This window comes from Myotis daubentonii, chromosome 7, assembly GCF_963259705.1.
Source record: "Myotis daubentonii chromosome 7, mMyoDau2.1, whole genome shotgun sequence".
NCBI lineage: Eukaryota > Metazoa > Chordata > Mammalia > Chiroptera > Vespertilionidae > Myotis > Myotis daubentonii.
In genome coordinates this window covers 34,745,966-34,770,473 of record NC_081846.1, presented here as the reverse complement: position 1 = coordinate 34,770,473, position 24,508 = coordinate 34,745,966, and the positions used below count along the sequence as shown (strand labels likewise).

Here is a 24,508-nt window from a genome sequence, read left to right as displayed (position 1 = left end):
TTCCCAAACCTTCTTTTAACTCCTAGGAATTCTTATAGTTCAGGGGTAAAAACGTTACATTGGGCGTTTTGACAAAGTGGCAGGAAGCTAGCCCAAGTCCTCAGGTTCTGAACTCAGTGCACAAGAAAAGAGAAATGGTGGCCCAGGTGGCGAGGGGCTCTGTGAGGCAGCCGGAGAGGGTCTCACCTCCCATCTGTGGGCACACAGCGGTGCCCATCCCCGACATGGGTGCCTTGGCTTCCTGCTGGTGAAGAATATGTTTACTTAAGCAGAATGTTCAAAACAACTCCCCAGATCCCAGAATTGGGGAAGGGAATCGGGACATGAGTGGAGTGTCTATCGCCATTGAGCTCGTCTGCCGGGTGGTCCCCGAGCTACTTGGCCGTCTCCGTGTGTATTTCTAGAATATGAATGCCTGTCATATTTCTGGCTATGCATTCATTTGGATTCAAACCAGTTCAAAATGCTTGACCCAAATGAGCATTTCTGGGCTCTCTCCACATGGAAACGTGACCTGTCCCACCCCACAGAGGACCCCCCCAGACCCCCACCTGGGAGCTCCCCCCGAGGCCATCCTCAGCACCAGGGTTCACAGAGAAGGGCAGTGCCCCTCTCCAGGCCTGGCATCCGCCCCAGGTCTCCTGAGCCTGCAGGAGCCCAGCAGCACCAGGGGATGAGGAGTGTGCCATGCAGGTGCCATGCAGGTACCACGCTGGCTGGAGAGATGCATCGGGAGCCTCAATAAGACATTTTCTCAGGTGCAGCTGCCTCCTCTGTGGTGAGGTCAGGGCTCCAAGTCCTTCCCACAACACCCCACCCCCAGCTTCCTCTCACGGCCCCTCCCAGTCCAGACATCACCCTGGAAACCGGATTAAGTCCCCAAACATCTTCCTATTCCCACAGCATTCAGGAACTCTCCGAGGAGATAAGTGGGGACCCTGTGATTGTTTTCACAGATGAGGGAACGGGCAGAGAGGAAGAGTATAAAAGAGTTTTCTGTAATCAACAGTCTCCATAATACACGGAATTATAGCTTGACCTCCTCTTACAGATCCAGATTCTCAGGACAGACCGCCCCGGGGCTCACACATCATTTGGTAAACGGAACCACCCACAGTGGCTACGTCTCAATGGAGCTCGTGAAAGTGCAAAGCCCCCTCCCGGACAGGACACACCCACAGCCCCTGGACCTCAATGTCCTGGACCACAGGCCAGACAGGAGGGCGGAGGCAGCGCACAGGGGCAGATGTTCAGGTCTGATACAGGCCTGTGTGCCGGAGCCAGGAGCAGAGGCAGGACCCCGGAGCCCGGATAAACCCAGGGACCTGGTGCCTGCGGGTCGGCAATGAGAAAGGAACAAAAACCCAGAGACCCCTTTGCATGTTTATTCTACATGCAACGTGCAGACTTAGTCTTTGCCAACATAAAGTCCCCAAGAGAAGCCGTCATATTCTGGAGCCGCCTCATAGCTTTCAGCAGACTTCCCAGCAGGTCAGCTTGCCCAGCCTCTGGGAGGCTCAGCCCTGGCCCAGGCTGGGGCCCCAGAGCAGTCCCTGCAGGAGACCTGCCACCCACACTAGTCATACCAACCAGACCCCCAGGCCCTTGACCCTGTGCACTCTGTCCCAGAATCTTCCATCTGAAGATTCAGCCCAGGCACCCCACATCTGAAGCCCGAGTTCACCCCTCCCTCTCCATAAACACCCCATGAGGCCCTCCCTGGCTCTGACCCAGCCTCTGCTCAGTCTTGCCCTCCACCCTGATTTCCAGCTGTGGCCACCGCCCTGGGACCGCCAGCTCCTGGTGAGGACACCCTGTTCTGCTCTGACAAGTTGCACACACCCAGAGAGGCCCAAGTGACACGGATACAGCTCCTTCTCCACTTCCTGCCTAGAAACGGCTTCACCTCTGGGCCTGGACGGAGTAAGGGGCTTCTACAGCAGCCAAGGAGACGGCTCGGGCAGGAGTGCTGTGGGGCTAGGGCCCGGAGGCAGCAGACATGCCCCAGGCCCCATCCCAGGTTCACATCTGCCCCCACGGTGAAAGCCAGCCTCCTGCTAGGGCCCAGCACAGCCTCCTCCTGCAGCCATGGTGGGAGGGCTTTCTGATGCTTCTACCTTCTAAGAGGTGCAGCGAGGTGGCTGGCCACCGGGTTGACTCTCAGGCTGGGCCTTGGCTTCTTATTCCGTTGGGATGCACGGGCACAGCCCACCGTTCAACAGCTATGACATTGGGGTCGTGCTGGGTCATGCAGCCCTTTGGCTGTCACATGGGGATTAGCTTATTCACAGAGTGATATTGGGGTCCCTTTGTTCACATGTCACATGCCTACATGTCATATCCAGGGGTCTTTTGATCCTAGTAGAGGAGAGAGGCTCAAAATGCAAAACAGTGGCTGAAATGCATGACCCTTATTAACCTAGGAGTATCATTACTGATATCTATTAAGCATTGAATGTTTATGTTCCGGGCACCATGCCGCAGGTCTACAGAATTTTCTCATTTAATCCTACGGAAATCCCGAGGGCAGACACTCTGGTCTCCACTTTGCAGAAGAGAAAGACGAGGGAGCTCTGAGGTTTGGGCAGCACGGTCCGTAGCATGGGCAATGACGAGGACATTCCTCATTCTGCTCTCACAGGGAGAAGAGCTCGGACAGAGAGGGAGCTCCAGGTGGGCAGGGTTCACCACCAGGAAGAGATTTAGACAGAAGACAGGAGACTGAAGACAGAACACGCCATACACCGGCTTACCATTTTGTCTCTAACTGTAGACTGAGAGACTTTTTTGGAGAGAGATGCTCTAATAATGCAATATCCCCCCACCACTCACAGCGAGCATCCTGGGCAGGTCACCTCAGCCCTCCGCTTAGGTCGCCCAGCTGCAAGACAGGGGGGATGATGCCCACCCACCTAGCAGGTAGACATGAGTCACAACTCAACTGAACCCCGTCCTGCACTTACAGGGAGCAGGGCAATTCCTTCTCTAGGACAAGCACCAGCACCAAATTCTGGGATGGATATAATTGCTTTGTCTTGTTTTTAAAGAGGCCAACTTTGTTTTATGGGCACTGGCAGATCAAGGTGTCTCTATGTTCTCTTGTTTTTCTCAAGTCCATAAAGACAATAATAACATCTTCCAAAAAGATCCACACCCTTCTTATTCTGAGTCAATTCCAGTAAATCAAACCAAATAACAATGTAGCCCAAAGTAACAGGGCCAACGGGCTCAGACGGGAACAGCCCCAGGACTCTATCCACCCAGTTATTTCGCTCACGGATGTTGTCTACACGCTCATTCTCAGGAATCCCCTCCTGCACCAGCTGCAGGTTTGTGGGGTGTGGATGGTAACAGAAATTCCGCATGGAAGTACAGCAGACCCTGGTGGAGAGCTACAGGGACTGGATCAAATGTCCCCACTACCGCCAGCACCTTGATGAGCCTCTTGGCCCACCGCATCCAGTCATCACTGTGACACCAGGCAAAAATACTGCCTGTGGGGCTGACAGCGGATCAGTATAACTGAACCCCAATGAGCAGGGAGGGCCCAGGTTTGCCTCCTAGAACTGGGTGGCAAGTTCAGAGGGGCTTCTATGGTCCTGGCTCCCTTCCCCCACCTCTGTCTCTCCCTGTCTCTCTCTCCCTCCCATCCTCTCTCACCACGGATCCTCTGCACCCCTGAAGAATCATCTTCCTCACAGTCCAGGGTCCTCTTTTTCAGTGAGCTCGTGGCTTCCCCAGCTCCCTCTCACCCACCCCCTGCAGCCAAGCACCAACAGAGACTAATTAAATTCAGTGGTCCCAGGTCCAAATTATGGAGACAGCCTCTCATGGGCCCAGCTGGGTGGGGGAAAGCCCCAGTCCAGTCACTCATGCATTCATGGCTTGGGGTGCTGGGTACGGAAGAGTGGACGTTGTCTGGGCACGGGTGCTGTATGGTGGGCGCATTCACTGATGTGTTGGCAGCATTCATCCTGGCATGTTGTTCCAGGGCCATACAGAGTTATTACTGTGGGGCTGGAGGGCAGCTCCAACCCCGTGTGTCTGAGTCACCTAATCTACAGTCAGATCTCCGGCGATTAGACTATATTTGGGGTGTCACAGGGGATCGTACCCTGAAGCCGGCATTCAGAACACGCTCGGAGGAATTCATCTTGTTTACACATGCCACTGAGCTTCGTGAACCAACGTTAAACTTCACCAGCTCGGTTCGAGATCCTTTCGCAGTTAGTGAGCGGATTACTGTTGTGGTGAAAATAGTGGAAACCATCAGAGGAAGTTGGTAAGTGCCCATGGAAATGTAGCTAAGTAAGTGTATATGGAGTTTAAATTCCCTGCAGATTGTACACAGGCAGCGCCCCACACAGTGAATTCCATACTCTCATGGTTCCACATAAAATCACTGCGTGTTTTCCTTAGTTATGATGCCATATCTTCACCTGAGCCCCTCTTCTGTCTATAGATGTTTGTCTACTTTGATACTTAATTATACATGCCCATCCAGAGTAGAAAACAGCCATAAGCAGAAAAGAAATAAGTATATTACCCTACCGCCCACAGAGAAAACATAACCATCTATTTCTTCACTACAGCATTACTCACGGTGGCCAAGACATGGAAACAGCCAAAGTGCCCTGCGATAGAGGACTGGGTAAAGAAGATGTGGTACATGTACACAATGGAATACTACGCAGCCACAACAAAGGATGAAATACTGCCATTTGCAACACTATGGATGGACCTTGAGAATATTATGTTAAGTGAAATAAGCCAGGTAGAAAAAGCTAAGAACCATGTGATTTCACTCATATGTGGGATATAAAACCGAAACTTGTGGACACAAACAGCAGTGGGGTGGCTGCCAGAGGGAAGGGGTTTGGGGATGGGTAAAAGAGGCAAATATATGGCAACAGAGACAATTAACTTTGGGTGGTGGGCACACAGTGTAATATACAGATCTTGTAACATGGAAATCCACACCTGAAACCTATATGACCATATTAACCAATGTCACCCCAATAAATTTAATTTAAAAACAAATTTTAAAGTGGGATGATTCTGTAAACCTAGCTTTCTTACCTAGAACATATCAAGGGCATCACTCTGTGTCGATAGAAATCTCTTCATGACCTCATGCTACCCCTCGGCGAGGCCTTTTGCACTGTGCGGGTCAGTGCATCCTCGATCCATCATTCCTCACCGAGGCGGACTTTTTGCACGGCATCATGCATCTGAGTAGTCTGTCACTGCGATTTCGATTGCATCTTGCCCCCGATAGTTATGTAGGGACGCTTTGTTCCGACCTGCTTTGTTTTCCTTTTCCTGTGGCTACGGTTTCCTGTTTATTATCTTTATCCCTTCGCTGGAGTCCACTGCATTGTGCTGAAAGAATGTGGAGAGCACTGTTTCTGCTCTTTGTCATTTACTGAGTTCTTTAGACATAGTTAACATTTAGTCCATTTCTGTAGCTGTCCCCGGGCAGGTAGTCTGTTCCCTCCGGATGCCTCTCAGCTCTCCACTCGCAGTTATTAATTACGATATTTAAACCCTCACTCTCATTTTTTCCCTGAAGTAACCTCTTCAAAACCAAAGGATGAGCTTCCGCTGCTATTCCTCTCAGGCACGTCCCTTTTCACTAATGTCAGGTTCAAGTGCTTTGCTGTGGCTGCGGCTGCTTTTGGCAGGAAGGTGAGGGAGTGGCGGGGGGAGGGGAAAGAGCTCGCAGTCAGTGAGGATGCTCTCCTGGTGCTGGTCTTTCTCTTAGGAACAATGGGCATAGGCACGTGGAGGCCCCGCTCGCCCTCACCCACAGCTGCTCTAGGTTCTCAGTGCTCCTCGCCTCTCCCCTGCACGCTCACTTCCTCCTGAAGGAGCTCCTCAGACCCCCCGATTCCGTTTTCTGAATTCCAATGGACTTTTGCTTTCTGACCCCATCTTACATTCTCGTGGGGCTTTCTTTTTCTCTAACCATTTTTCCTTACGTCACTGTCTCCTTTTCTATCTCCATCTTTGGCCGTAGTCCACCTCTCACTGTGTGGAGCCCAGGAAAGGGGGAGAGATTTCCACATTCCCTCTGCTTCCTGCAGCACCGGTGCTAATGTTCCTCCCTGATAATTGCATGCCTCGGCTCCTTCTCTCATGTTGCAGAATCTTCTCACAGGTGAGTGTGGGTCTGGACGCTATCTGACCGAAAACAGTGGGAGTTGCCCCTGGATCCTCCTCTGTCCGGACACAGTCAGCACCCTCGCACATGCCCAGACTTACAGCCCGATAGGGACGGTGCTGGGTCCCACAGGCCTAATAGTGAGTGTGCCTTGGCCCACCCCTCGGTCTCTGCCGGGTGTATCCTCTTGCTGACAAACTCTCACATGGTTCCCCAGTTGTCCAGACTTGGCCATCCAGCCAGCTCGCCACTCCAGGACCCATGTGGCTTTGGCTGGCCCTGTCTGCCGCCACACCTGCCAAATAGGAGAAGTACTGCTCACCTGGAATGAGACAGTGGGTCACAAACATGAAAACAGGTGGGACAGGCAGGGCCACTTAAACACAAGCTGCGTATCAACTGGTTTTCCGTGTGGCCTCCCTGAGGGTCATTTTGGGGACCGGCAAATTGGTGCCAAGAGGCATGTCTGTGCGGCCCATTCTCACCTGGAGCCCTGCCTTCCCAGGCCGGGGCAGGATGAGGTTCCCTGGGACACCTCCTACCCACGCCACGCCCCTCACTGATTTCTGGGGAAAGATGAGGTGATGCTGCAACCCTGTGTCCCCTCACTACATCCTGCACAAAGTCCTCAGTGTTCTTGGTCACCGAACTCCCACCAGGACTCAGTGCTGACCCCACTGCCCCACCTGTCTTTGCCTTACTGGTATCTTTGCCATCAGTTTCAAGGAGACAGAGAGAAGCTGCGCTGTTCATCTTACTCCATGAGGTTCATGGGCATGATAACAAGCAGCTAGTAAACTGGTGAGGCCCTAATTCTGCGCCCCGAACAGAATTAAGCATTTGCCATATGTCAGCCCATTTACTCTTCACAACACAGGTACTAGTATTCGTCTCCCCATATCACAGGTGAGGAGACTGAGGCCCATGGAAACAAAGTGAATTGTTCCCAGTTATATAGCTGCTGAGTAGCACCAACATCTGGGTCAGTCCAGCTCCAGAGTCGGCCTCTTGACCCCCTTGTGCCTTTCCATCCAAAGCAGGTGACTGGCCCCCAGCTGCTGTTTGTTCCAGCACTTGATGTCCCAGGGGACGGACAGGAGCAGCATGGAAAATGGCAGAGCAGCCTTCAATCCTGACTCCTACCAACACTCTTGGAAAGGACCCTCGGACCCCGTGCCGGGCCTAAGATAAACAGGTTGTAGAGACCAGAGCCATTTCTGTAAATGCCCCTGCCCCACCCCGTGCCAGCGCTGTTGGAGCAGACGCCACCTCTGTGCTTCTCAGAGAATGTCCTTGAGGTGACCTTTTCACACTGTTTCAGAGAAGCAGATGGCAGCATAACCGTTGTTGCAATGCAAGAAACACGAGGAAATCCCTTGACCGGCACGCAGGCCAGTAAGCCCACACTTGGACTTCAGACTTTGCCTCCTTCATGTAATCATCTTCAACACATTTGACGTGGCATGTTCAGCGCCTCGGTCACAGTGCAAAGTTTAAGAGAACTACAACTTGGCCATCATGAAAAGTGCCAAGAAAAGGCTCAATAGCCATCTCATAGGCAGCACCCAGGAACAGCGGAGAGCTGGATGGTGATACTATTCAGGTTGAAGATGCCACAGAAATATCTGAACACCTGCCTTTGACAGCTTCTCCACATCCACCACCACAGCCCTGCAATCCACCGCCCCCCACGAACCCCAAGGGCAGTGTCATCTATTCTGGGGGCCACAGGAAAATCGATACCATTGCTTTCGTCTAAATGGGACGCCTTCCAAACAGTCTATTCTTCAGTTAGCAAATGCTCACCTCCTTGCCAAAGAGTATGTGAAAGATACTTTGCCTAATTAATGCTGTGACATACAAACAGAAGTGTTTTGTGGGCTTTCTCCTCTCCCTAATTAAAGATCTCCATGGAGAAATAAACAAACGCTCTCTAGTCAACAGCACCGAGGTAGGCGGTTGGGGATGCGTTGCCATCTGAGGTGCAGAAACTTCCAAACGCAGGGTGTGGGATTAATCCGGAGGGTTCCGTGGTCTTCCTGGGTGATCTCAAGCACGTTTTCGTGCCTCAGTTGACTTTTACAATCTGTAAATCTTGCAGGGATATTAAGATCAGCGAAGGAATGTCTGTAAAGTGCTTTGAACTCCAAGAGTTAGACATTAAGTAAATACCCGGTGTTATTAGAACTCTACTGGGGCAATAGAATGTTCGAAATGGGACTTTATTATAAATACTCTCTGAAGTTTGCCAAGAATAAATTGAATGGGCAAAGACAACATACTTGGCTGTAACTTAACCCAAGCTTGGCACCAGGCTGCATGAATAGGGAGCTTTGGAGAGAACATGAAAGGCTTCTATTATTTGAGCCAACTGTTTGGCTAAATTTCCATATCTTCCATTTAGTTGTTCTACTCTTTAAATTGCTGCCTTATAGAGGCAAGCAAAAGAACAAAATAAAAATAAAGGTCCATTAGCCTGTTTGCATCGTCCTGCAATTAATATGACTGAATGTAAATTGGTTTAAAGATCCCCAAATCACCCCCACACCCAGTGTCTGAAATGGACAGAAACCAGGCTTCCCTTCTCGGAGTTCCCGCAGCAAAACGACAACCATGAACCCTGTGGTCAGAACTTTTTTCTCTGAGCTGATCTCTGCCTACAGTCCAATTAGATATATGTCAAAGTCCACACACATAAAGAAATCATGATTTTCCTTGAGATAGAAGGAAGTTTCAAATTGCAAATTCAAAACTTTTGCATTGCCCCAAAGCATGCATTATGATTCAGAGCTTTCATAAGGACACAACAGGCAGCATTTCCCATAACTCAGCAGCCGGTGTTTGGTCTATGTCAGGAAATCGGTCAGGGGAGATAGCAGGGTGCAGAGAAAATCCCAACCAATCTCGTGGTTGGGATTCTGGAGTCTGGTCTTGCTTCTGTCGTGAACTAATTGTGTGGGAGCCTCAAGCCCCTGCCTGCGCCTCAGGTTCCTTATCTGTAAGATGACAGCACAGATCCCATGAACCCACTTCTTCAAATCACCACTTTTCTCCAAAGCATGCCAAGTGAGAATGCAGCCAAAAGAGTGCATTCCTGGAAGGAAATAGCCCCAAATTAAGGCCTGAGCTCTCACTCATCCCCAAGAAGAAATGTTTTGGAACAACATGATTTAATCAAACCGATGCCTCAGCCTTTTCTCCATCACCTGCTTACAGGAAAATGAAAATGACTTTATGCTCCCAAAATGCCGTTGGCTGTTTCCAGCAGCAAACCTCAGTCCCTGTGTGTCCTGTGTTTAAACTCAGCACAGACTTAATTCTTCAGTCCAAATAAATACTTGGAGGTATGTTTCCAGATATGCTTACCAGGAGACTAAATCCCCCTGACGGATGGCAGTGAAAATAGGAGTCACGTGTTTTCTGTATGAGTAAATGGAGGGGATAAAAATAAAATAAAAATAGGAGGTGATTTCCACAAAGCACACATTCAGGGTTCTGTCTTGACCATATGCTTTCAGCAAATGAGAAGACCATCTTAATGCTCTAGCTCATCTTAGGAGGGAACAACATGCCCGCCAACATGGCCGAGAGGAAAATGTGGGGCTCGGAGCCAGGCCCGCAACCAGATCTGTGGTGCACCCACTAGCTTTCCCTGAGCTCACTGTGCTCCCAGCTTGTGGCCTCTGCACAGGGGTGGCCAGGACAGCAAATCTGAGTGTGGGCCACTGTGGAGATTGGCTACAGTGTTTGGACAGGTTTAAGCCTCGGACTAAGGAGAGGGCACTGTCCTCTCATTGCCACGTGCAAGTCCCAGCTTGGAGGGCAGAGTCCTCCCAGCACAATTATAGCCAACAGCTATAGTTGTAAGCTTGAACCTATGGTCCGAACACATGGCCCTATGTGCCTGAGTGATGTGGGCTTGATGGAGTTCAGGTGCATGTAATTGAATAGGATTGAAACCCACGAGAATGTTGTAAACATCTTGACCACACCCTTACTTTGCCTCGTGGAATCTGGCGATAAAATAAAGACACGGCTTGTAGTCCATGGCGCTGTCTCTCTCCATCAGAGAGGGCAGTGTCCCACCCAGCCTCAGCTTTATTCTCTTGTCTGTCTTTTCTAATCCTTCACCACCCCTACTCAGGTCACACTACCAGGCTCCGGAACGGGGGACAGTCTGCTCTCTGAAGTCAGCACACTCGCACAGTCCGACAAACATTGAATGCCTATTTAGGAAACTACTGGTTCACCTGGCCATGAACTTCAGCCACTGGATTTGCATCAGAAGAGAGCTCTGCTATCAGCAGGCATCAGCCTCATGCTGGAGGGGCGAGGAAGAGGGCCCAGTCCCACCCAGGGTTTCAATGAGGGAGAGAACCCTCCAAATGCCCAGGACCTGCCAGAGGTCCCCCAGGGGGAGCAGCACCCTGCTCTCCTGACTTCCCGAGGCAGCCACCCCCAAACCCATCCCAGCAGCTCATGAAGCAGGGGTTATCGTGGGGACCGGTGGTGATCATACTCTCAAGCACTGACCACCAGGCCCTCCCTGAAGGGGCCTCGGACGAATGTCAGCTGCTTCTCTTATTTGAGATGCAGGTTTCCACCTGCCCTCTGTGTCCCGTCATTGTACCTGTGGGGCTTCCCAGCCACCTGGGCAGTGGTTGCAGATGACTGGGAAGTCCTGCTCTTCAGCATGTTGGCTAGTGTGTCACCTGGAGCTCATGGCACCCCCACAGCTTGTCGTTGCATAACTAATCAGATTGCCTCAAGGATGTGGCACAATAAACAGTGATAACCATGAAGTTCCAGGAACATGTCGTTTAGTGTTATTTGCCGGCATGAACTCAGCCTGTGACAGCACCCTGTCCTCCTGATGTCCCCCACCCCCAGGACAGGGCCCATGCCCCTCATTGCTCCAGGCGGTCCCAGTGTGGCTGCTCTTCCCCTTCCACAGCCTGGCGCAGGGGCCTCCGTGGGCACTGGTGTCCCAGCCAAGGTGTGGTGACGTCTAGCCCGTATCTGAATGTCTGAGGAATGTGACAATAAAACAGGATGGTTCCCCCTTTGGAAGGGTGGTGGGATGAGGCAGGTATACAGCTGACAGCCACGCGCACACTGCACACTCAAATGTGCACAATCATGTGTGTACACGTCACACACAGGCGCACACACCCAAGTACTCACACACTCATGCACACACTCCAACAAGTACACATCATGCTTGCATGTACTCCCACACTCATACATTCACTCACTCATACACATTTGCACACACACACGTGCACGTCTGCACACCCAGGTAAACATGGAACTGCTTGGGCTGTGATGTGAAATGACATAAAGAAAAATGATGGGGAGGGAATCCAGATGAGTGACACCACTGGGTGTGCTCGGGTCAGAAGTTCACCCATCGTCTTCTGGGTGAGCCTGCTGTCCAAGTGCTCCTTGGTGTGGCTCCAGCCCACCTACCGTGGGCGTCATTGCTGCTGACACAAACATTCTTTTCAGATCTGGAGGCTGCAAATGCAGCAAAGCCCAAACAAAATTCTCCAAGTGTCCCTGGGACGCTCACAGCTCCTCAGCCACTCAGCAAGTGCGTTCTCACGGGCAGAGCTCCACCTCCACCCAGACAGGGGCTCGGACGGCACAGGTGTCGGTCCTCCTACCCATGTGCCGGGGCCTGGAGGTCTGGTGTGGTGGTGCCGCCTGGGTCCCCCCACCCCTGGCCCAGAGAAGCAGGACAGATGCCTGTCCTGAAGCCATGAAGGAGGATGTGCTAAGAGGAACAGGGAATTAGACAGGGCATTCACTCTGGCCCAGACGTGTCCTATGTCATGAAGACCCCCACCCTCCATATGGGCCACCAGATCTGTGGGAGGGACAGTGTCCAGCACTGTGAAGCCATCAGCGTCTCCATGACACGATGGCATTCCCAGCTGGCCAGAGGACTCCTGCTCCCTGATAAGGAAATGACTGGGAGGTGGGGACACTGGTGTGAGGGATCTGCCATGCGTCCAGGCTCAGATGCGTGACAAGGCCCAGGAGATGGCCAGCACATGGAGACACCAGGTAACATATTTCTGCGAGTCAGGCTCAGCATCGAGCTCTGGAAGCCTCACCAGCTGTAAAGGTGGGGGCTCCACACAAAGTGGGGGCAGTGTCCCTATCTCTCTAGCTGACCATTTGGATTCGTCTTTGAAGAGAGATTGCTACTCAGGGGGGGAAATAATACTAAAACACTCAAACACGCAGTGTGCAAGGGAAAGCCAAACCCTCCTCCAACACAGCGTGTAGGAGACATCCGGGCACTAAACTCCCAGGATGGGGGTGTGGGTAGGGAATGGCAGGGCTGCCTCTGGGCAGCGGATTTGTAATTCAGAAGATTGTCAGGACTGGGATGAGGAGAAACCACTGTTCCCTCCACCCCAGCCCATCCTTGGGATCAATAGTGGCAACAAGTAGAACCCATGTGGTCCTGATGCCTGGGGGCCTCTCAAGACATGTACAGGAGGCACCTGTGTGCAGGGGGGCACCGTGGCAAAATTTGCCCCATCACAGACAGTAGGAGCCACTCTTGCCTCAACTCCTTCAAAAACCCAGAGGACTGTCAGCAACCTAATCACAAGACTCCATGGGGCATCGCCTTAGTTCCTGTTCCGGCTGTAGCTAATGACCAGAGAGCGGCTCAAAACAACACGAATTTCCTATCTCACAGCTCTGGAGGCTGGACGTCTGAGAAGGGTCTCACCTGGCCACAGACAAGGAGTGGGCAGGGCTGCCTTTCTTCCCAGGCTCTGGGAAGAACTCATTCCTTGCCTTTCCCAGGGTCTGGAGGCGACTACACCCCTGTGCCAGGGCCTCTTGCATCACCAGAGTCTGCAGCTGCACCCCTCTGGGCTCCGCTCATCCTCACGTCTCCTCTCCTGACCCTCCTGCCTGCTCTGCGTCCCACTTCTGCCTTAGAGACCCCTGGGATCACATTGTGGATAATCCAGGGTGATCCCCCTATTTTAAGGCCAACTAATTAGCAACCTTAATTCCTTAGTTCCCCTTTGCCATGTAACCTAATATCCCCCGGTTCCAGGGATAAGGACGGGGACATCTTTGGGGGCATTGTCCTGCCCCCCAAAGGCATATTCCCGGGGAGCCACACTAGGACACAGAAGTCTTGCCTACAGGAGTTTTCACTGTAGTGAAGACCCCGCCCCCAGCAAATGCAATCACAGGTTACATTGTACAGGGTCGCCGAGCTCCAGAACCAGCTGGGGTCAGTCTCTAAGGTCAAACAGGACGTAGTCAGTTAAATCCAAGGCCCCTTCATCAGGTGTTCACCATGCGTCAGTGCTAGGTCAGGCACTCAGAATGAGAGAATAAATGGGTTGCCGCCTGCCCTAAAGGAGCCGATGGCTGGTGGGGATGTATTTTATCAGTGGCTGGAGTTTGGCCACTGTCCAAGGTTTCTCCCTGGTGGGTGGGTGGGCAGGTGGGAAGAGAACAGTTTTCAACGCTGCAAATCTGTGGACAAATTACTCAGCTTCTTAAAACTCCACCCACTCAGCAGCAAAGTGGAGACCGGCACGCCACCTGGCAGGGTGTAGCGAGGACAGGGAAGTAAGGCATGTGAGTGCCTCGCTTGGTGCCTGTCCAGAGCCATGCTGAGTGCACGGTGCCACGTGGTCACTGGGGTGGTGCTGGATTTCCACAGAGGCCAGGTCAGAGCAGCTCAAATCTGCATCCCAGTCTCTGCCTTTGACTTTCTCTCCCCGCTTTGAGCTCGCAGAGGCACCCACACCCTCCTCCCCATCGCTCAGGACCCATCCTTTAACTTAAAGGAAAAGTGGCGCTTCCTTAGAAAACCATCCGAGGACAGTCCTGTGGCCCCTGAAGGAGTCATCCTCCCTTCTGAAACCAGCACCGCCATCCGCAGCACAGAGAGCTCGGTCCTACTTCAGCTTGGCCAGTTTTAGCTGTGTGACCTCAAACCGCTCGCTCACCCTCTCTGGTCATCACCTATCATCTCAGACACTGTCCCAGTCAGGTCTCCAAAGGTATTTTTCTTTCTTTATAGTGGAACCTTTCCCGCTGAGATCCTACGATACAGAAGTCCAATGGGTGGAACAGTCAGAGCAGGGGCAGGGCCAGGGCCACGGCGTCCTGGTGACCCTTCAGCTCCCTCACAAAACCCCTCAAAGTGAAGTGCAGGCCCAGGTTGAAAGGCTCCCACCCAAGAGGAGCGGGAGGCCCCTGGGGCTCTAGGCCCCGTTGAGTGAGCCTCTGCCCTCAAGACCCATAGTCTGTCCTGTTGGGTTTTTCTGTCTTTAAATTAGGACTCCGTGTGGTTTGTAGACAGTGTGTGAGCATACATATCCAGGGCCGTGTAAAATGCCTTGGCCGCCTCCCTCCATCTCCTGTTCCTCGTGGCCATCACTCACTGTCACCGCAGGTACAACCGGAGGCAGCTGGTCTCCAGGTTTTCCCAGCTCAGACCAAAGGCCGGCTGGAGCCCTGGCTCTACATCATCCATGATCACTATCCCGCTACTGTGTGTGGTCCAAAACCCCCGTGATTCACCCAGAAACCACGCTCACTGATAGACCAATTAAATTGTTGTAACTTGTTCCAATTACTTAACAAAGCTTGTAGGGTGTTTAAGAACCCCTCTGATAAAAGCAGCATTATTAATGTAAAACATCATTATTATACCAACAGCCACCATTGTGCCAAATTCCCGCGCCCCACCCCTCGGGAGGCTGGTGAGCTCTGGCCCGTGTGCTGCGGGGGAGGCTGCGGAGCAGACACTGCCCAGGGAGCAGGGCAGTGGCTGAGGGCTGGAGGGGAAGGGGGCGGGGCAGTGCTCCAGAGGGACGCTGTGCCCCAGTTTCCCGCAGTCCAAGGAGGCTGCTAAATGTCAGCCACGTGCCTTGGTGATTAGGGCTGCGGTTTGGGCGGCCTTTCAAAGACGCCCCCAAGAGACACTCCAACCCTCTCAGCCCAGCGAGGATGCTCCCTGCTTTTATTGCCGGGCAATCCAGAGTTTCTGGCAGAGCAAATGCTGTTTATAAGCCATTTACTCACACACATTCCCCACTGTAGTCCTAAACTTTAAAATAATGCTTGGCCTTTTCTTTTTCCAATTCAGGCAGGATGCACAGTCTGGCGGTGAGAGCCTGCCTACCCGACAGGACTCAGAGGCCATGCAGGGGGGTGGGGGACGGGCTAGTGCCAGGGAGACTTCATTCGTGGACTTCATTCGTCTCGCAGGCTGGCTTCCTGGAACTTCATCCCTCTCTGACCCACCTCTCCCTCAACTCAGCATGAAGTTTGCTGGGGCCAAAAACTCAGCTGCAGGAAACACAAGGCAGGAGCTGAAGACACGAGGCAGGAGCTGGAGACGTAGTAAATGAAGCATATGAAGGGAACCTCGGGGTTTCCTTGACTGTGAAGCAGGGGCTCAGAAAATTTCATTCTGGGAGCCCAACGCCCTGGATGCAAAGCCAAGGAGATAATTCCCACTTTGCCGTCCTGCCGCCTCTCAAAAACATCTTTTTAGCTTGATTTTTTGATACAGGTCAGATCAGCTGCTGGGATTAAAATGACAGCTTTTAAACATGTTCCTGTTTTTATTCCTAAAACTTTCCCACCTGGACCATCCCTGCGAGAGCCACACGGTCTGAGTGTGGAGACTGAGTGAGAACCAACTTTGTCACCTCCTGCCCCCCGGCCCTCCAACTGTCCCGGAGTTATATGTCTCTGTCTTAGAGGCCTGGCCACTCTGAGCACAGGAAAGCGACCCAGAGAGAAAAGCGTCTCGGTCCAGAACTCAAGAACCGGGTGTGAGTGAGAGATCCCGGCTGCACAGGCTCCTGATAAACGAGCCCCCGCAGTCCCTGCCCCACCCCCAAGCCTTTGCGTGGTCCAGAGCATTTCAGAAATCACCATTTTGCTGCCTGAGTCACTAGTGGTGGAGGAGGGCTCTGTGTTCAGCTGTCGTCCGTTCCAGACCAGACAGGGGTGTGCTGGCGGGCACGTGTCAGCAACATCATGGGTGGCTGGGGAGGGAGAGCCCTGTCTGTGGCACTGGCCCGTTTCCACCCTTAAATAAACACCTGCGCATCGGCCAACTTCATGGTGGCGACGTGAAGTCGAGTAGCTCTGCCGATATCTGAGCACGGAGCACGCAGCCCTCGCTGGCAGGGGCAAGCCGCCGCTGGCACCCAGGCCGAGTCTCCTCTGCACCACGCCCCTGCCACAGCCCGAAGCACCTTATTTACTCTTGTCTCATCAATGCCAACGGGCTAAGAACGTTTCTGGCACAGGAACCAGACACTCTGGCTCTGAAAAAGGCAAAGGGGGGTTTGAGCACATTGGAGTTTGCTTTTTTAAAATAAGAGACAGAGTAGCTGCAAAATAGGGCAGGAGACATAATGCTCCTCGCGGTGATCCCCAGGGCGCACACTGTGCCCAGCATCAGACGCAGCCAGATTTTATCGCAGCAGAGGGGGCGCTGGCTTATTTTTCTTCAGCCCCTCCCAGCCTTGATGATGAGGCCAATCTTTATTGCATGTCAGGGTTGCTTTTACCCATTACTTTTCTTTATTACAGTTGAATCGTGATAACGTCTCCAAAAACCACTGATTCCGCTTTCCCTACCTTCAAGAAATGATTTTATAATCTTAGATTTATCTTTAGTGACAGGGAGAACAAAAATAGAGTGGTTTCACAGCTTGACTTGAAACGTTAGGGCCACTGCTTTCTGGTTTTAAAATAAACGACCCCTTTGCCTGAAATGATTGCCACAGGGTTATGGTGACGCCTACTCCACTCGGACGCCCCAGGGCCAAGAGGGAAGCTGTGCGAATGGGAACTCCAGGACTAACCATCGGGAGGAGAAACTCCGTAGTAACAGAGAAAGGCGAGGGAAAGACCTTTGATAAAACACATCAAAAGACTGAACATCAACATCCCCAAATCACCTGGAAGCCCCCTCCCCACTCATGCTGCCCCCTCTTGTCCATTGCAGGTGGGAAACAGCTAAAGGGAGTGGAAAAGGAACAGGAAAAACGCCCATTCATTCTTCGGGATTCCCAGGAGCCAATGCGTGCTTTTATCTTGATGACCAACAAGCTGGGTTCATTTCAGTTCGTCTCCCAGAGATGCACTCAGAGCTCACTGTGGGCCTCCCTCTTAAGCAAACTCACGCAGTTCTTACAACTTGGAACCAGTCCGGGTCACTCTGTGATTTGCTAGACGTGTCCGCTGTTACTCATACTTTCAGTACAAAGGCTGCTCGAGAGCCAAGCGGCAAGGCGGTGCCAAGACTCCATCCCGCTAATGTGCTGGGAGAGGTCAGCAGGCTGTGGAGTTCAGTTCCATCGCCCGGTAATCATTCTCGTCTAGAGTAACCCCAGGCTCCCTGAGACAGGCCGTAAAGCCATCGACATCTGACTGTTCAGGAAGGTTAACCTGAGAGCACTGATTACAGCCACGGAGTTGACACACGCAATTAGTCTGGGAAAGCTCTCCAAGTAAAACTGAAGACAGAATCTTATAGAAACAGATGTTTATCTGACGAATGCTGTTGGGCGAATGCCATGTGGCTATGTCGGTGACATGCTCGGGTGTGGGACATCCTCGAGCTCTCTTGCTGGATTGTAACTCAGAGGTCTCTGCTCACCTGGGACCCGCCAAAGGGGGCACGAGAGCTCATGCCCTCCTGGTGCCCCGTTCCTCACACCTGTTTGGCAGCCTTGGACCTACACGAGGCGAGAGACAGAATGGAGTCTCCCCCAGAAGGAATGTGACAAGGGCAGCATTGTCACAGAGCAAAGAGAGGCAGCCACCGTGATATCAGAGCGACATGGCAGTCACTACGTGGCCCCAACCGAAATGCCTGGTTCTGCCAGACAATTAGAGGAGCGCCCCCCGGGGGAGGGCCCCTCAGCTGGGGACGTGGGATAAGCCAGAGGAGGCAGCGTCCAAGAGACTGAGTCAGTGGCCCCTTATCTTCTCACAGAGAGAGGAAAAGGAAGGGCGGGTGAGTGATAACCAAGGTAACCTCAGAGGGCCCTGCCCTTCCCACCACAACCAAGGTGTTTTCCTTCCGGGTCACAGTGGGCAAATTCCCCACCCAGCTCAGCACAGGAGACCCACCTCCCACTGGGGCACCTTACCCTGGTCATGCTGCTCTGTTCATGTATCCAGAGCAACGTGACCAGGAGCACCGGTCTGTGCACGTGGCCCTGGTATCCTTGAGAACTGGACACCAGGCTCCCTTCCTGTTCTGATTGATCATCTTCCTCGTCCTGCATGTCACAGGTAGTGGAAGTCCAGAATATTGGCATGAAGTAGGGCCCTTGTGAATGCCCCCCCATACTCCCCCAACTCCCTCCTGCATTCCATTCCTGCCTTACTAACTCACCATCCATGAGCCCATCTCTATGGACTCATCCCATGGCCACACCATCACTAGGTCCTATCAATTCTAATCCCACAATGTCCACCCTTGCCCATCTCCTGCGCTGCTGCCCTGCTCCGGGCCCCTACAGCAATCTCCTGCTCGGTCTCTCCCTTCCCATTCTTACCCGACTCCACAAGTGACAGCCAGATCATCCGTTTACATTCTTAGTCAATCAAGTCATCTCCCTGCCAAAATCCTTTTATGGCTTCCTACCGCCTTTGGAGTCAATCCAAACCCTCCCGCATGCCTCAAAGACCCTGCGTGATTGAACATAATGAAAAGTAGGACAATTAAGAACAGAGACCCTATTAAAGATGTGGAGGAGTAGACGTGAGCTTATTATCACAAGTTAATAGGAAACTTAGCTATGAGTTTCCTAAAAGCCCGTCAAAAGTGAAATACTTTGGTACACGATTATTTTTTAAACCAAAGTTCCCACACAGATGCATCTAGAGACAGCTCCTGACATTAAACCCAAGGCCTTAACCCAACCTTGTCTAAGGATGGAAAACCCACTCACCAGAGAGGTGTGGTAATGAATTTCTCTCTGCAAGTCCAAGGGCTCACCATGGACTAGTACCAGGCTCAAACAAGACGCAGTGGCATGTGAATGTGCTTTGTAAACTGAGAAGTGTCCTAACCAGCCTTAGGTCATGTGAACTGGAAGGTGGGTTCCATTTCCACGCTGTTTCCACAGCTGAATGGAAACATTTCGGGGGCAAAACTGTGGTCATGTGACCGAGGTATTCTGCTTCTTGATGACGCAGAGCTTTTGGCGTGTGTATTCTAAAAGAAAGAATAGACAGTTTATCTCTCGCCTCGCCCCTTCCTCCCTGAGCAATGCATGCTGCCGACAGAGGAGCAAGCGCTGGTTTCAGGCAGGAGGTGGAGAAGCAGCCTTTTCTGTTGTGAGATTTAAGACTACACTATGGCACTGTATGGATTTAGTTCTTTAGGGATAGCTAACCGTTCATCCTCCCTCCAAGTCAGGAAGAACCTCCAGGTAGTGATAAAGTAGCTGTTTATTGCTCTGGGCATGAACACAAGTCGAGAGCCCTGTCGATGGTGAGTAGTCAGTCGTGTGACAGATCCAAGGGAAGGGCCCTATTTCAAACGCTGTTGGGAGGTGGTGGCGTGTGCACCCCCAGCAACACAGAGCAGCTGGGTGGGGCCGAACCTGCCTCTTTTTTCTCCTCCTGACTCTCCCCCCTTCTTTCCTCTCCCCGCTTCCTTCCTCTTCCCCTGCATCCTTCAAGTGCTTTCCTGGAGGGAACCAATGGGGGCCTCACTCCTCACCTGGGGCCCAAAGCAGGTGCCCCAGATTTAATGGTGAAGTTGGTAGAAGATGTTGAGGCCCTTTGGAAGGTCTCCCACCCCTCTCCCCACCTACACGCCAACATCCACAGTAAATACCGAGGCCAAGGTTCTGTGCCCATCGACAATGGTTCCAAAACTGTTTCATAAGAACCAAAATGTATTTAGCCCATCTGACAACTAGGCAAATTCGCCTTTGGTAAACAGAAATAAATTTTGAGTTCCAAACATTCCCAGTTGTGAAACAGCTCACCTAAAATTCTCACTAGGTTCAGGTTGCGGGCTTTCTCGAATAGCGACAACTGAAATGCAATCTGAGACCATCAGAAACAGACAAAGGAAGCAACACACTGGGGATAGTCACTTCTACATAAGTTACTGCTAAAAACACTATCCTAAGATTATAATTCTAGCGAACTTCCCTGTGAGCGTTGTATAATCATTGAACTCTAGCAGCAAAATCAAGTAAGAGAAAATTCAATATTATTTCAGAAGAAAGACAAAAATTTACTAATCCTGGGTCCATATAATATATTGTTAAATAGCAGTAACAAAAATACTGTTGTACCACCTAGGAATCAAATAAGATGGAAACAATTTAAAAGACCACATTCACCTGATGTATATTTATTGATAGAACACCATCCTAACAATTATTCTATCGAGTCCTCATGTAGATGTCGTATAATTATTTAAGTAATAGCAATAAGAACCAAAATAGGAGATTTTTTAAATTATTTCAGAAGAAAGACCAAATAATATGTTTGCCGTCTTTTTGGATGATTTTAGTTGACTTGTTCACAATTAAGGTACTGTAACTACACTCTCTACAAAAATATATATAATGGAATCAGTTCATTTGTGAGTCACATTTAAATAATCTGCAACTGTAAAACTTGATCCAAGAATAATAAAATCCTATCAAGTTTCCATTTGAGCCAATAAAAACTAACAGCAGGTAAAAGGGAAAAAATCAAATTATTTCAGCAGAGCGAGAACTGCTTGTTATGGCTCTGGGTTCTCAGAACCAGCCTCCTGGGAAGGTGGGGGCAACATGCAGCAGACACACTTCTGCCTGCAGGCTGTGTGGACAGCGCTCTGTGCAGGTGCGTCTCTGCACCTTAGTTGGGGAGGGCTGGGTCAGGGCGCTCTTCGCCCTTCGTGGCAGGACTCCTGGGCAGTTCCTTCCTCCCGTTTTGGAATCTGGGAAAGGACAGCACTCTCTCTCCAGGAGCTGGTCCTGGAACTCCTGGAACCTCCGCCCAAGGGACCAGGGGACGAGGTGAGGATGGAGCCCAGAAGGTTGGGTCAAAAGCCAGTCCCTCCTTCCTGTGCTCAGTGAGTGGCTGACTCCTGGGGATGGGCCGACATGGCAGGAGCTCTTGCCCCAAGCCCTGGACCCCGCACTTCCACCCAGCACGGCCCAGTGCTCCTGCTTCCTCGGGGCCTGGGTGTCTGCCAGATGCCCCTCCCGCAGCAGCAGGGACCTAAGGATTCTCTGGAAACCTTTAAAATTCTTCCTCAGTCCTTTCCGTCTCAGATAAACACTGTCATTTCTTAAGTTGAGTGGGTGTCTCTCGGCCAAAAGAGCACTCAACTCGTTATCATGAGTTTTTCTCTCCTAGAAAGTAAGCTGCCCTGGATAATAGCCAGGGATTCTTTTGAATTTTTCTGGGAGAACTTTGGCTTGTATTTTATAGGGGTCAGAAGCATCAAACCTCCACACATGTGACCCACCTTGTCCTGGGCTTGGGGAGCCACTCCTGCGCTGTGACAGGGTCAACACTCTCATAAACAAGACACTTGGCGAACACGCTTTCTGTCCTTGATGTAGGTCGGAGGATGTGCCGTTTCCCCAGGGGCCACGGCCTCCCCACCCTGACTGAGGTTTTCTGGCTGTGACAAAGCTTTCCCAAGGCGCAGACTTTTCATGCAATTGTTAGGAACATGGATCATTTCAGCTGCTTCCGTTAATTAGTGCACATTCAGATTCTCCCTTCACCTGCAATTCTTACATAGGTACTTACCAGTAACTCAGCAGCAGCCATCGCATCCCAGAAGCCGTCTGCACCACCGTCCACGCAGCCTGTCTCCATTCAGTTCTGTGTGGATGGCTTGAGGGAGATCTGCCCTCACAAGCTCTGCAACTTCTTCCTTCAGCTCCAGTGCACCAGCAGGAGCACTTTGCAAACAAACTTGCAACCTCGTGTCAAGCACGGGTTCTTAGATATGAATGTGAACGCTCAATCCTAAAAGAAAAAAAAAAAATGGGTCAACCAGACACGGTCAACATTTTACAACATTTGTTCTGCAACAGAAAATGAGAAAATAGACCACCTACTAAGAAAAAAAAATATTTACAAATTGTATAACTGACAATGAACTTCAGGATCTATAAACAACTCTCAAAGATCAACAGTAGACAAAACCCAATTAACAAAAACAAAATTAGAACAGACTCTTCACCAAAGAAGATACACAGATGCAAATAAGCACATGGAAAGATAGATGCTCAAGGATTACTTAAGAACAGGCAGATTAAAACCAATGAGATACACATGCTGACGAGAATGATTTAAAATCTTCAGCTGGCAGCACCAAGTGTCTACACGAATGCGGAATAACGGGCGCTCTCCTGCATCGCTAAAGGAACACAAGCTAGGGCCACTGTCAAAGACAGTTTGATGGTATGTATGTTCACACACAAAAAAAACTTGTACATGAGTGCTGATAGCACCTTTCTTCTAATTTTAAAAAAAATCAAAGTTTCCCTCTAATGGGGTGGATGAACAACTGTGGCACATACACAGCAGGGGGTGCAGTCCAGCAGTGAAAGGGACCCACTATTGAAACCCACAACACGCACCTCTCAAACACTCTCTGAAGGGGGATGGAGCCAGACTCAAAGCTGCCTGTGGTGCCATCCCATCTATTTTACCGTCTGGCAAAGGCCAACTCTAGGACAGAGAACAGATCTGTGTGGTTGCCAAGGGCAGCTCAAGGGACTTCAGGGAGGGGTGACACTGCCCATGCCTGATTGCAACAGCAAGTACGTGACTACACATTTGCCACATTCGTAGAACCACACACCAAAAGGGTGCACTCTACTTGTATAAACTAAAGAGCAACCGTGACACGGGAAGGGGGCCCACTGCATGGTGACAGCTGGAAGCTAGACTGTGGCGGTGAGCATGATATGGTATATGCAGATGTCGAATTATAATATTGTACACCTGAAACTTATTTAATGTGGCAAATCAAAGTTACCTCAATAACAAAATTCTACTACCAGAAAACCTTGAAAAGTCTGTGTGCATTGTAAGCATGCATTCACCTAGGCCTCGCTCCATGTTTATTGGTGCCTGTTCTGTGATGCAGACGTCTCTGGTTCGGTACAGGAGCAAACGGGGTCCATCCAGTCTCCCCTCTCTAAACTCATAGTGCAAGGTTGGCAGACGAGAGCCAGGGGCCAAATCTGCCCACCAGTTATCTTGTAAATAAAGTTTTATTGGAACCAACCAGGCCCATCCGTCTACATATGATCTATGGTGAGAGTTTAGTTGTCACAGAGACCAATGGCCCACAAAACCTAAAAAGTACTTACAGCCCTTTACAAAAAATGTTTGCCCACCCCTCATGTGGTGGGTCTCCAACTTTATTTTGCCTGAATATCTTTTCGGAGCCTGTTAGACTCAAATTCTACCCAGAGAATTTCTAATTGAGTGGGTCTGGAGCAAGCCCAATAGTCTGAAGACTTCTAGATGGCTCTAAAGCAAATAGTCCTGGACCACACTTGGAAAAGGCTGTTTAAGAAGTCCAGGCATTAAGCAAAGAATTGCAATTGAGTGAATCTTGTTTGCAGGGTTCAACTGTAATTCATGCATTAAACTCAAGTTTGACAGTCCGGCCCTTTTAGAAGTTGCTTCAACTATTTGAAGGTGGCATCCTCTGGGTAAAACAATATTTTGAAAACAGATGTTTCTGAAGAATTATGGGCATGGGGTTATTGTAGTCACCTTATCTCCCGTTACAAATACATATAAAACTATTCAAGAATTTGGTCATAAAACCACACATTATTTTAGGTTTCAGCCCTAGTCCAGCCAGCCAAGGTTCACAAGCAAGGCCAGCCAGACCCTCTGCTGGGAGAATAATAGTTGTGTGTCCATGTGTAAATCCCAACAGTGGGTATGGGGGAGGGCACGCTTGGAGACCTGGAGGCACTTGGGGCGGGGGAGAGGGGTGGGATGGGGGCACTTGCCAGCAGGGGGCACTTGCCAGCAAGTCTCACTTGCAGAACTACCTCCCGCTGCCAGAATGTTCCCTTTGTCCCTCTTCATCCAAACGTGCCCTGCTCCCCTCCTCTTCTTTCAGAGCATGAAGGCCAGCCGCTAGCTGGATCCTGGGGTCCCCACACACTTGCAGAATGCAGCTCAGAATTCATGATCAGAGCCGACCAGGGACCACCTTCAGGGAGCGCAGGAAGTTGATGTGAAATAGTTACTAAACATAGCTCTGAGTTTCCTAAAAACCAGAGTGAAAAATTAAATAAACAAATCAGAAACTACCAATAT

At 50.9% G+C, this 24,508-nt stretch overlaps 1 long non-coding RNA gene across 1 annotated transcript in view; it reads right to left on the bottom strand.

Moving 5' to 3' along the window:
* Nucleotides 1–22,162, bottom strand: part of LOC132237948 (uncharacterized) — a 77,233-nt gene extending 55,071 nt beyond the window's left edge. Inside the window, exon 1 of the long non-coding RNA XR_009453698.1 lies at nucleotides 21,962–22,162. This is a non-coding gene — a long non-coding RNA (uncharacterized LOC132237948). The remainder of the gene's footprint in view (nucleotides 1–21,961) is intronic.
* Between the last annotated feature and the right edge of the window lie 2,346 nt (nucleotides 22,163–24,508).